Here is a 14,130-nt window from a genome sequence, read left to right on the forward strand (position 1 = left end):
TTATTGACTGAATTTGCCGCAAACCAGTTCACCAAAAATCAATTCCACAAATAATGTATTCACTAACTCATCAATTCATTGTCTTACTGGGACTTTTTCCACATTCCAGTTTCCTTTAGCTAGAGATTTGTTAGATTTGTCAAATGACTATCAATTCTGGCTGTCAATCTCACAATTTACATACTTCTGTCCCTTTCTGCCCCTGGCCATCTGGATGGCTCTTGTGGTAACACAGCTACAGTAAATTTTCTGACAAATTTCAGCAAATTTATACCCCAATAAATTAACAAAAAATATTTTAAAATAATGTTATTGACCAATGTTACCCCAATAAATTTAATTTAAAAATTAAATTTTTTTTTTATTTCAGAAAATTTCTCATTTGGCAAATCAATCATTTGTAAATTGACTTATAGCAAACTGACCTGTGACCTACTCATATCTTTTCTCCTTAGGGAATTCTCTTCTAAACAATTCCATTCATAAGGACCACTCTCTCCACTGGTCCCTTGCACATTCTCTCTCTGAATCATACTGTATATTATGATATGCCATGCTATTCACTACTTCTCTATACCACATAATAGTATCATACCATGTTGGGATGAACTATGGTATATGTACAAGACTGCAAACTTTGGAGCAAGTCTTCCTAGGTTTAATCCTGATTCTGCAATTTAGTAACTGTGTGACCTTGAACAAATTACTTAATCTCCTTGTGCATTGTTTTCCTCGTCTGTAAAAAAGGCATAATAGTGGTACCTACTATATGCAGTCAGTGAGAGGAGTGAATGAATTAAAATATGTCAAGCATTATACTTAAAATAGTGCCTGGAACACAGAAAGCACTATATAAGTGTTTGTTATTATACTTCTATATAAAATACATATATAAAGTACTTATAAATAAAGTAACTTTAGAATTACAGATTTGAATTGCTTTTTAGTTATCAGCTATCAACATTTAAAGCCTGATTTTTCTGCCTAACATCATCAATTAACCATGGATTGTTTATAGAGGTTCTAGTATACCCCTAGCTATGTGGGGCCAAGGGGGCATTAAAAGTGGTATAAAGCAAATGAGTTTATACTATAGTAAAAATGATACTGACATGAAGCAGTTCATGAGAAGGACAGTCCTGTACAAATAAAGTGCTAAATTCTATAGTTATATAATTAGAAAACAATGCAGTATATAATAATGCACTAATCATAGTAGGTGGGCAATGTGTGCAATATAATATTAGTTTATTTTTTTCTAAATATATACTATTCCCCCAATAAACCAGCTTCAGATTTCAGCCATCTCAGTATCTCTCCTCCACATTCAAGCACTAAGCCTTTTCCAATTTAAAAAAAAAAACCCTTTCAATTCTCTCACACTTTTCCCCCTTTTTCTATCCTCTCTATCAGAATTCAGTTGTTTCTGGGTTATTGCAATTGTTTACTGGTTATTTTCCCAGCACCTTCCTTCCTTCCTTCCTTCCTTCCTTCCTTCCTTCCTTCCTTCCTTCCTTCCTTTCTGCCTTCCTTCTTTCCTTCCTTTTTTCAGTTTTAGCAATAAAAGTAGTTTAAGTACTCAAATAGTTGCATAAGTTTTGTTATGAAAAACAATGATTCTCGAGTTCCAGTCAAGATGACACAGTAGGTAAATGCTGTGCTCATCTTCTCTCATGACCACATCAAAATTACAACTAAACTACAAAACAACCATCATTGAAAACCACCTTAAATCCTGCTTAACCAAGGCACTACAACTAAGGACATGCAAAAGAAACCACCTTGAGACTGGTAGTAGGGGTAGAGACATGGAACGGGCTGTTTCCACACCCACGTGTGACCATTAAAAATCGGGAGGAATATCTCAGTTGCCGAGGTTCACCCTGGAGGAGCAAGGGGTCCACCCCTCCCCAGTCCAGGGTTCCAGTGCTGGGGAGAGAAGTCTCCATAATTTCTGGCTGTGAAACCAGTGGAGACTGTAACTCAGTGAGACCAAGGGCGGCTGTACTCCCAGCCGCTCCTCTTAAACAGAGAGTGCATGAACATACTTGCTCACCAAAGGAATAACTGACTCTGAGCTCCAGGCCTGGGGTGGTAGCTGGAGAGGCAGCAGAGACATATGGTGTGAAACTGAGTTGTCTGGCTGCAGGATGGGGGCTGAAGGGGTAGCTTTCTCCCAGTCAAAGGAGCTGGTGGAAGCCATTGTTTCTTTGTTGAGCCCTCCCTCTTCCCAGCATGCAGACACAGGTGGCCTCTATATCTGAGTCTCCCTCAAGCTGATTAACATTTGCCATGCCCTGGTGATTCGAGACCCTGCCCCACCCAACTTTGGGGTACATCCAAGCTGCTTCCAATGGCTTTTTCATACAAATAGCCTGCCTTGGCTCATGCTGCAGACTTTCCTAGTGTCTCTCAAAGGTTCATGGAACCCAGACAAGCAGCATCTGGCTTCAATGTGTCCTGTACCTCTGGTTGAACAACCCTAAGCCTGGCACTAGTGACAGCTGGCCTTGGTTCACAGTTTGGCCTTTCGAGGCACTTCTAAGCACGGCATGGGCAGTGGCCATCTGCAGATTGCTTTGTGGTTCCTGCCAGGTGTCCCCCAGAGGGGCATGGGTTGCAGCTGGACTTAACCTGTAGTGAGTCCTCTCCCAGGTGTCCCTGGGGCTGGCACCCCCAGTGGCAAGCTTTTAAACAAGCTGGAGCATCACTCAGCTGTTTCCAAGGATGACACACCCAAGGGGTGGATTTGGCAGGCACCAGAGTCCTGCTGAGGCAGATCCTGCTCTGTAGGGTCAGCCCCTGCACCACAACTCGACTGTAGTCATGGCCAATCTTCACAACCAATAAGTCCAAGAGTCAGCCCCTTCCAAATTGCAACCAAGGCTCAACTACAAGAGAAGGGCACACACAACACACACAAGGGACACAACTGGAGTGCACAGCTCAAGTGACCAGGAAGACTGTGCTGCTGAATCCCACAGCTTGCCTACTACATAAGGCCACTCTACTAAGATCGGGAGACATAGAAGCCCTACCTAATAAATAGAAACAAACACAGGGAGGCAGCCAAAATGAGGAGACAAAGAAACACGTTCCAAATGAAAGAACAGAACAAAGCTCCAGAAAAAGAACTAAACAAGATGGAGACAAGTAATCGACCAGATGCAGAGTTCCAAGCACTGGTTATAATGATGCTCAGTGATCTCAGGAAGAACTTCAACAAAGAGATAGGGAACATAAAAATAAAGATAAAAAACAAAAAAGAACAAGTCAGAAATGAAGACTACAATAATGGAAATGAAGAATACATTAGAGAGAATCAACAGTAGATTAGATGAAGCAGAGGACTGACTCAGCAATTAGGAAGACACAGTAGTAGAAAACACCCAATCAGAACAACAAAAAGAAAAAAGAATACAAAAAATTGAAGAGAGTTTAAGGGGTCTTTGGGACAACATCAAGCATACCAACATTCGCATCATAGGGGTGCCAGAAGGAGAAGAGAGCAAGGAATTGAAACCCTATTTGAAGAAATAATGACGGAAAACTTCCCTAACCTGGCAAAGCAAATAAATATGCAAGGCCAGAGAGCACAGAGAGTCCCAAACAAGATGAACCCAAAGAGGCCCACACCAAGACATATTATAATTAAAATGCCAAAGGTTAAAGACAAAGGGAGAATCGTAAAAGCAGCAAGAAAAAAGCAATTAGTCACCTATAAGGGAACTCCAATAACATTGTCAGCTGGTTTCTCAATAGAAACTTTGCAGGTCAGAAGGGAATAGTAGGAAATAGTCAAAGTGATGAAAAGCAAGGACCTACATGGAAGATTACTCTGATCAGCAAAGCTATCATTTAGAATCAGAGGACAGAAAAAGAGCTGCCCAGCCAGTGTGGTGGCACCAGGTGGCACAGCCAGTATGGTGGCACCGGGGAACCTGTGCTCCTCAATACACAAAAATAGTGAATGGAAACAGTCTAATGCCTGGTGAGAAAGGAGTTTTGTGTTTGTTTGTTTGTTTGTTTGTTTGTTTGTTTGTTTGTTTGTTTGTTTGTAAATTAAAATTTACACTCTACCTGGTGTGGGAGTGAAACCAAGTTTACATTCAGTCAATTATGAAAGGAGTTGTGTGTGGAAACTTACGTGGAAAAAATTAAGATATATCACTATCTCACAATAGCATTTGCATGGAGACACACACACACACACACACACACACACACACACACACCTGTACCATTATGATTTGTGCTTGTCTCTGTGTGCATGTTTTATATAAACATACTTTAAAAGTATGCCCAAAAAAACTATTATTAAGGTATTTATTCACTCGGTTTCAGTTTGAGCAGCTCAACTGGAATTATCACAGATAGAGCAATTGTCCTAAAGGTCTCATGAGTTTTAAAAAAAAAACAATGCAAAGAGAGAGACCTAGTCTAAGAAGCTTTGAGGAAGAAGGAAGAACAGTCACCCTCACAGAAGGGCTTTGTTGGGGAGCATTGCCTCAGTCAGTTCCAGTAACAGCCTTGAAAGAAGAAAGCGATAGGACACCTCCACAAAGAGGAAATGGCAGACTTTATATAGAATTAGCACTAGGACTTTGTTTCAAATTCTTCTATAAAGAGGAAATATGGATAAAAAATGCAATATGTTATAAATAAAAAGAAACATGAACCATAACAGCTTTGAAAAAAATCAAAGTTGGAAGACTCACAAGTCCTGATTTTGCAACTTGTTAGAAAGCATCAGGAAACAAGACACTGTGGTACTAGTGTAAGGACAGATATATAGATCAATGGAATAAATTGGGAATCCAGAAATAAACCGTCACATTTAGGGCCAGTTGATTTTTGACAAGAGTACTAAAAAAATTCAATGGGGATAGAATAATATTTTCACCAAATGGTTCTGAGACAACTAGATGGCCACATGCAAAATAATTAATTTGGATCCCTACTTCATAGCATATACTAAACCTAACTCAAAACAGATTAAAGACCCAATTGTAAATCTATAACTATAAAATTCTTAGAAAGAATACATAAGGGTAAATCTTTGTAACTTTGTGTTTTATAATAATTTTTTAACTATGGCACCAAAAGTACAACAAAAGAAAACACAAACAAATTGAACTTCATCAAAAGGAAAACTTTTGTGTTTCATAGGATATTAACAAGAAGATGAAAAAACAATCCTGATAAGTAACTTGTATCTAGAATATATAAAGAATACTTTTAACTCAATAATAAAAGGACAAGTACCCCAATTTAAAAATGGGCAAAGTATTGGAATAGACATTTCTCCAAAGAAGATACACAAGTGGTCAATGAGCATATGAAAAGATGCCCAACATCATTAACTATCAGGGAAACACAAATCAAAAGCACAATGAAATGCTACTTCACACCTACTGCAAAAAAGATAAGAACAAGCATTGGTGAGATAGTAGAGAAATTGCTGGTGGAAATATAAAATCACTTAGCCCCTTTGAAAAACAGTTTAGCCATTCCTTCAAATGCTAAACATAGAGTTACCATATGACCCTGAACTTCTGCTCTTAGGTATACACTTATGAGAAGTGAAAACATATGTACACACAAAAAACTGTACATGAATTTCATAGCAGCATTATTCATAAGTCCAAATGTTCATCAAATGAATGGATAAAAAAAGGTATGGTAAATCCATGCAATGAAATATTATTTAGCCATGAAAAGAAGTGAAGTACTGATTCATGCTACAGCATGGATAAACCTTGAAAACAGTATGCTAAATGAAAGAAGCAAGACACCAAAGGTCATATACTGTATAATTTCCCTTAATGAAATGCTAAAAAAAAAAGGCACATTCATAAAGACAGAAAGCAGATGAGTGGTGGCCAGGGGCTGGGCAGAGGGGGCATGGGGAGTGACTCCTTAATGGGTACAAAGTTTCTTTTGGGGATGATAAAAATATAGTAAAAGTGATTGTGGTGATGACTGCATCTCTGTTAATATACTAAAAAAACATTGAACTGTACCCTTTAAATGAGTGAATTGTATGGTATGTGAATTATATCTTGATAAAGCAGTTACAAAATATACAGGTAGACAAAATAATGACATCCATTTTGTAAGAACACATGTAAAGTTAACCATACATGTTAAACACATAAAGCACATCAGAATGGCTGTCTGTGAGGGAAGAGGAAAAAAGGGAGTGAAACATAGGGATAAAGGAAATAAGTAAATACAAAATAAAAAAAGAAAGAGGGGGGCCGGCTGAGTGGCGCGATGGTTAAGAACTGGCTTGGGATGCCAGAGGACCCCGGTTTGGATCCCACATATGAGGGCCAGTGACACTGCCCTCTACAGCTAAGATGCTGAACAACAGCTCAACCTGGAGCTGGGCTGCTGTGAGTCGCTGGGGACGGCATAGGCTGCAGCCCCTGTGGCAGTGGGTTGCCATGGGCTACCGGGTGTAGCCAGCAGCCAGCGTGAGCATCTGTCCAGAAGCCGGCGACTGATCTGCCTCGCCTGGGAAGAGCGCAATGATGGTGCCAACTTGGGCCAGTGAAGCAACGTCCTCCACAACTAGACTGAAGAACAAAACGACAGCAACTTGTCTGTTCCCCTTTCCCCAGCCCTATTCCCATCCCCCAATTCCCCAATAAAAATCTTAAAAAAAAAAAAAGAAAGAAAGAGGGAGTGAGAGTGGGGCATTGCACCATCTATGATAGCGTGTCATCAACAACCGAGGTGTATGATAACCTCAGCCCTCTCCTACACCTGTGTTTAAAAAAACAGGAAAAAAAAAACATAATTGTACCATATTTTCAATATTTCAAGTGGTAGATGTTTTAGGCTTTCCCAGAGAATGACCCTTTAAAGACTTTAAACACCCAAATAGTTTTTACTTTGTTTGGTCTTCACACTGGAACAAGGGAACCCTCTTACCTAACTGGTCTGTGGTTCGCCTGTCTTTCAGGGTTTCTTGGTTAAATAATGAAATTTTCACATACAAAATTTTGTTTTACAATAATTTCTTTCTTTTATGAAAACACTACGTTTATTTAGAGTTCATACCACTATTCATGCATTGCTTCTGTCTTTGTGTTGTTTCCTTATGTTGCAACTTGTATTTTAATGTACTTTTAAGCCTTTTCCTAATCAAATTATAAATCTCTTAAGGGCAAAAACCTTACTTTATGCTTTTTATATGCCCCATACTAACGATCATGGTTTTTGTTTGTTTTTTGTGGAGGGTTTTTCATATAACAGGGACTCAATAACATTGATTAATTGGCAGATTGGTTGATAGTGCTCTTGGATTCACCAAACTGATTTGGAGTCTCAAAAAAGGAAAATGAATATTTTTTTAAAAGGCCTCAGACGGCATTTCCTACTGTAATATCACATAGGATTCCTTTGGTGCTTTTCTTAAAATCAGTATGCTGACCTTTTCAGATTTATGTGAATTTTAACTTACATACTTTTTAATGCCTTTTCATAACTTGAAAACAGGTGGCTTATGACTTGCAACGTAACAACTCGATGTTTTACCCACCACCTCACTGGGCACAGTACGAAACACCACAGAGATAATCCCTGCTCACAAGTTAGCTGAAACAAGTTTATAAAAATATAAAGCCCTTTGGTAAGATTGCATGGGCTTAAAATTAATTGGTTTAAAGCCATACCCGTTGTTACAATTAACCTTTTTGAACCCTAAATGTGCATATTCTTGCATGACCTTTATTTGCAGAGATCTGTAGCATTGGCTGGGAAAGGCATTCTGGCAATCTTATTTTAGTCGTTGCACCATATCAAACACAATAAAAGCTGTCCTGAAGCTGAAGAGCCCAGCCTTTTCAAAAAGGTTCATGGTGTGTATTGAGAAGGTCGTAGGTCCAAATTCCACTGGTGTCTTACATTCTAGTATTGTGGCAGAGATGGGAGAATGTAAATGAACATTTTAATGTTAGGCTTCATCCCTGCGGTACTAGTCGTTCAATTACTAAAGTGTTTGCTGTTTCAGACCAGAATCTGAGTCCTGAAACCAGTGAGAAAACTTAGAAGCTCTACATAGTAGCTTTTCCTAGTCACTTACACAGACTAAAATAAGGGGTTGCTATAAAGAACCATTCAGCTTTATTGATAGCTGAGACAGTGTAGGACTACCCAAAGCATAGCTCATAGCACCAAGAAAGCAAGGGCACCCTCTCCCTAAAATCAGTTAACTTTGACATACTTTCCTAGAATTTCACATGCAGAAATATAGAAATCAACTCTTTTAATTTCAGCATGCATGGAAGTTTTGTGTCATAATAAAATTTTGAGTTGCCGATGGGGTGGGAGGACTGCATAATCTTTTCAATGATTTCCAGGCTCCAAGTGTCCTGGCTGCAAGAAGCCACACACTATATGTACAAAGTCAAGTGAAAATTCTCTAGCTCCTCATACATAAATTAATCTAATTTTTGCAGGTGAAAATAAAGATAATATTTTAGAAGGTGACCACATGGAAGCTTTGTCCTACTAGAAAGAAATCAATTGAAATTAGGCCTAGATGTGCCTGAAAGCTTGTTGTCCTGCTTCAAATATCAAAGTATCTAAGTAAGTCACTCAAATCCTCTAAGAAAGCATTGGACAGTCCCTTCATTCTGGTTTCATTCAAGCCGTGTATTCTAGATGGATTCATGGGGATAAATTGTGGTCCTGTTTTTTTTTCCTTATAGCCTTCAAGTCCATTTCTACACCAGATAAAGATACAGAAAATTCTCTTCTTTGATATTTACATATTGGTAGTCCTATACTGTCTTTGAAATTTTGATATCATAACTTATAAATTTAGGCTGGTTATTTAAGAAAACTGCTTATTAGCAAGAGCTATTAGATAATGGAATGGTGCTTTTCTTAATTAAGCTCCATAAATTTCAAAAATAAATTGGAAAACATATTGGAAGAAAATGTTCTACCCTACCAGGTGAATAAATGAAATGGTCTTTTTATTTACTGTTTCTATAAGCTGGTCTGCAAAGCAGATATTTACCCTACTCCAAATCGATTTAAAAGGTTTTATTTGTACTTTTTTCTTTGGTTTTCTTTACAATTTTATAGATATTTGATATAATAGTGACAATTGAGAAAAATTGTTTAGTTTTTTATTATTAGTTCAAAATTTTTTATTTTTCAATTACAGTTGACATTCAATATTATATTTGTTCCAGGTATACAGCATGCTGGTTAGACATTTATATAATTTACAGATTCCCCTGATAAATTGAGTACCCAACAGGCACCACTCACAGTAATTACAATATTATTGGCTATTTTCTCTGTGCTATATTTTACATCCCCATGATTATTTTGTAACTGCCAATTTGTGCTTCTTAACTCCTTCACTTGTTTTTATTATTCGTTTTTAAGCAATACTTTTCTCTTATGTGCTTAAGGAAATGTAAACTTAGCTAATGATTTAAATTAAAAAAAAACACCCTTGAGGAACACAGAAATAAACGAAGCTTCTAATAATTTGTTTCTTAAATCACTAAACCATATAAAATTACAAAAATTGTGGGGTTTTTTGTTTGTTTTTTGGGGTTTTTTTATGTACACCTGAAACTAAAAATAAAATGTAAAAAAATGTTTTTAAATAAAAAATAAATAAAATGAACAAAGCTATTAGATTATATCAGCAAAAATACCTTTCTCAATATTAGAAATTACCATAAATTATTTGTAATCTTTAATTTTTCAATGGCAACCAATATTGTTTCCATTTAAATTAATTAAAAATAAAACTGATAAAAAAATTGGTGGCAACAGTAGAGAATTAGATAATAACCAATTTTAATATGTGCTGACATTTTACTGTTCTTGCTTCAAATATTTTTAAGAAATAAAATATAACAGATAAAGATGAAAACCTCCCTTTCCTATTTCCTTCCCTGAACCTGAAAGGTAATCACCATCCTGAAGTTGTTGTATGTTTTATGCTCTTACTATGTGTGTTTGTATCCATAAACAGAATATAACATTGTTTCATGGTTTGCAAAATGTGTATAAATAAATCTATCTTAAAATGTTGACTTTGAGATTTAATCATGTTGCTGCGTTTAGAACTATCTCATGTATTTTAAGACTATAGTGTTCCACTGTGTAAATATACTTCAATTTTTTTTATGTTAGCCTATCAGTGAACATTTAGGTAACTTCCAAATTTTTCCTAAGATAAAGGATGCTACTTAAAATATACTTTACTAACAATTGTCACCCCAATAAACTTTAATTAAAAATTTTTTAAAAGAATATACTTGTGTAGCTTTCCAGTGAAGATATGGGAGAGGGACTCTAGTTCAATTCCTAGAAGTAGAATTGCTAGTTTGTAGGATATGTGTATTTTCAATTTTACTGGATGTTGCCAAATTTTTTAATTTATAGTGAGGGTGCTTGCTTCCCACATACTTCTCAATGTACACATTGTTAGACTTTTAATTTTCTGCCAATCTTTTCTATATGCAATAGTGTTTCATATTATTTTCCTCTGCTGATGAGAATCTTTTCACATATCTAGTGATCATTCTTATGTGAATTATCTGTTCTTATTCTCCGCCGATTTGAAAAAATGGATAGTCTATTACAAATTGATTTGTATGATTCTAGGAAATTTATACTAAGGATACTGAATTTTAAGAAACATACATTGCATGTGTCTTCTCTGAGTATGTGATTTGTCTTTTAATTTTGTTTGTGGTGTCTCTTGTTGTCTAGACTTAATTTTAATGTGGTCAATTTTTTTTAAGTTTTATTTTTCATACTTATACCTTTAATCAGCATAGATTTAAATCTGTAAACTTGTGAGGTGAGACCTAATTTATTGTTCCTAATTTAATGTTCCATATGGATAGCTAATTAGGCTAGTCACCCGTACTATGTCATACACCAAGTTCTCATAGACTCTGGCTCTATTTTTTAATTTGTTCATCTGCTCCATTAATCCATCTATTTATCTTCCAAACACACCTAATTATTTTCTATCTAGGATGATTAATCTTCCTATCCTTACTTTTCTTCAAAATCTTAGATAGTCTTGCTTTTTATTCTTGCTTCTAATGAATTTTAGGATCCACTTCCAAGTCCAGTGAAAATACCTGTTGAGATTTTGAGTGGAGTTTGCACTGAATTTATAGAATAATGTGGGAGAGAACTGACCTCTTTATTTTATTGGTTCTTTCCATTCATGAGATGATATATACTTTCATTTACTTAGTGTACCTCACACTTCTCATATGCAAAATGAAGACGAATAACAGCACTTACCTCAGAGTTTTGAAGGGGGATTAAGAATGTTAATTCACAAAGTGTACTTAAAATAGTGCATAGCACATAGAATGCATTCTATATTATGCATTGTTGGTATTTTAGGAGATCATTAAATAATCCCCCCATCCCCTCCCAAATTGCTGTACAGGAGATAGATAAATGGTGATCAAAATATCACTTTCATTATTGAGAAAAGTGGTTAGGGAATGTTGCTTTAGATTTGCAGAGACATGGTTTGCTAACATTCTTCTACTCTATTCCCCACACAATGGAGAAGACATTGAGATTTAGGGAAGGCTTGGGCTTGCAAAGTAGATGCAACATCCAGCTTTGTGACTTCATGTCAGCTATAGTTAAGAAGAACAAAGAGGGTAAATTTCCACTGCTTGGAGCAGTTTAATAGATTAAGTACACCAAATAGAGAAAATGATATGTAGTATTTTGGTGTAAATCCATCCATCCACACATTTTAAAATCTTTTTTTCTTTTATCTAGCCATCATTCAATAAGTGCCTACCATATAGCTCCTAGATACCAGGCACTCTGCTCGATGCTCAAGACAAATATAAAACTACCCTAGTCCTCAAACTCAAGAAGTTTTCATTCTAGTAGGAGAGAGAAACATTCGAAGCAACAATTATAACCTGATGAGAGGTGCAGAATACACACCATTGTGCAGGTGTTATGAAAACTAATGCATAGAAGCCCCTATTACTTACTGGTTAGACTGATAACTTGCCAGGCCTTCAGAGTTCCAGATTAGCTTGAGTCTAACTCTAGACTGCCTGGGTTTAAATCCCATTGCTCCTACTTTGCAATTGTGTTGTCACAGACAAGTTAGTGACCAGTCTATACCTCACTTTCATCATTTATGAAATGGAGATAATAGTTATACTTCTTGCATAAGGCTGATACCAAGATAAAAACAAGTTAATATATGTAAAACACTAAAATTTGTAATATTTAAAAGTATTTACATATATTATGTAAATTATAATTATAATGATCACACCTTATTTTCAAGATACACTTAACATTTCATGAGAGCAGTACTCTCCAAAGATAATTCATTGAGAGCAAGAAGGAAATACTAGAACTTCTATTCCTATTTATTTTCCTTACCTCTTTTCAATTTCTGTTTTTGTGTGTTTTATAATATATTAGTAAAGAAGTATACATATACAGTTTATTAATGAATTAATAAACATATACATAGGTATGGAGATAAATGTTAATTTCTTTTCACTGGTGCTCAATCAAAAGCTCAGCGATGATTGCATGATGATTGCATAACACCCCTGTCTACAGCAAGGAATTACATTTTTTTAACTTACAATATATACTTTAAATACATCACCTCAAGTGCCAAGAAGACTCTGAGCACATTAGCAAATACGATGTACTTTTCATCAGCTTCTGATTCTTGCCACATCCTAGTGGATAGAACTGAATGTTGTGAACACAGGTATACCAGAGTAAACGACTTAAGAAGTCAAATCCTCAACATCCCTGAGGAAGCATTGTAGGCTTTGCAGGGCCTCAGAGAAGTTGCCTCATATTTTTCTAGCCTCTTTGTTCATTACATACACTTAGCTATAACATGGCAATGACATATAAAACATAAAATTCACTGGAATATAAGTTAAACATATGATTGGCCAATATTTTCTCCAGTGTGATTGGTGTTTACTTTTCTGAAACTTTAAAAGTTTTCTATGAGACAAACATACAAAAACATTTACTATGGAAAGCAATCTGGTCTTCTTGTCTACAGGACTCATTTTCAGATTTTCTTGTGTAAAACAAACTGAAGATGCCACCAAAATAACAGCTGCTTAGCTGTAAATGACTAAAACAAGCTTCTCATGCAAGATTATTACTGAAGGGCTTTATTTAAAGCAATTTACAAATTCATGAAGGATTTCACTTAACACATTTACAGCTGACACAGCTTTTGAAGCCATTTAGGGAAGGGCTGAGGATTACACAGGATTTCCTTGGCTGCAAATTTGAAGATTCAGTGTGTAAACAAAAAGGAAAGCCATGTTTGCTAGAACTTCCATAAGCTCCCTACATATTTAATTGACATTCCATAAGAGGCTGCTCATTAAAAAGCAAAAATATGTCAGGTTGAAAAAGAGAGAGTTATTATCTTCCTCTCATTGACTAGAAAAATAACATAGAAGAGATGGTGATATAAAGCAGGAACCTAGGGGGCATGCAAATTATTATTAGCTATGTTCTCAGCTTTAAAAAACAAAACAAACCAAAAAAACCTGTTCCTTTTACCAAAGTTTGTTTTTTCTAAATCGAGTTATCCTTTGTTTTTTTTCTTATATGTCTTGATTTTTAAGAGACAAAAATCCAACGCAATTGTCTTAACATAGTGTCTACTCTGTATTCAGTGCTAATGCCCACCTTGGGCAAGTCAACTTCCTCCTCCTTCCTCAGTTCCTCCATCCACAAAACAAGAATAATAGTTCCTGCCTCACAAGCTTGCCACGTGAATCCATTAGCTCATGTTGGTGAAGCATTTCTAAAGATGGAATGTTGTGATTACCATTGCTTTTGATATACTTATTTATATAATTTAGGACACTGAATTTTTCACTGAGACTTAATAAACCTCAACTTTCTCATCTCTTGATTGCGTGTATGTATCAATGTGATTTGGTCAATTAAGAAAAGCAAATATCGGCCGGCTGAGTGGCACGATGGTTAAGAACTGGCTTGGGGGCCGGCCGAGTGGCGCGATGGTTAAGAACTCGCTTGGGACGCCAGAGGGCCCCGGTTGGGATCCCACATATGAGGGCCAGTGACACT

The sequence above is a fragment of the Hipposideros armiger genome, unplaced genomic scaffold (assembly GCF_001890085.2).
Source record: "Hipposideros armiger isolate ML-2016 unplaced genomic scaffold, ASM189008v1 scaffold_122, whole genome shotgun sequence".
Lineage (NCBI taxonomy): Eukaryota > Metazoa > Chordata > Mammalia > Chiroptera > Hipposideridae > Hipposideros > Hipposideros armiger.